A 389-nucleotide genomic window follows, 5' to 3' on the forward strand; every position below is an offset into this window, starting at 1 on the left:
TTTTGGAGTGCCTGGAAAAATCATTCATTATTTTCTTGCCATTCTGAATTACAAATCACACATTATCATTTTTCTGCAATACTTTTGAAACTGTATCTCTTTTTAATAATCATAAAATACATTGCAGGATGAATTATAGTATGTTCTAGGGGTTTATTTTTAGTATTATAATAAAACATAATGTCTTTAAAACTAAAGGAGTGTACAACATTGGCAAAATCAAATACATGAAAACCTAGGTCAGACCAAAATTGCTTGGATAGTGCTAATGTCTTCTCTGCTTGTTTGAGAACATGAGCTGTCAATGTCCAAATATTAAGAAATATTAGAATTGACAGGAAAATATTGTGTCAAATTTTAAAATGTGTTTCCTTTGCCTTCTTGGAAAT

The sequence above is a fragment of the Sinocyclocheilus anshuiensis genome, unplaced genomic scaffold, assembly GCF_001515605.1.
Source record: "Sinocyclocheilus anshuiensis isolate Anshui unplaced genomic scaffold, SAMN03320099.WGS_v1.1 scaffold274, whole genome shotgun sequence".
Classification (NCBI taxonomy): Eukaryota; Metazoa; Chordata; class Actinopteri; order Cypriniformes; family Cyprinidae; genus Sinocyclocheilus; species Sinocyclocheilus anshuiensis.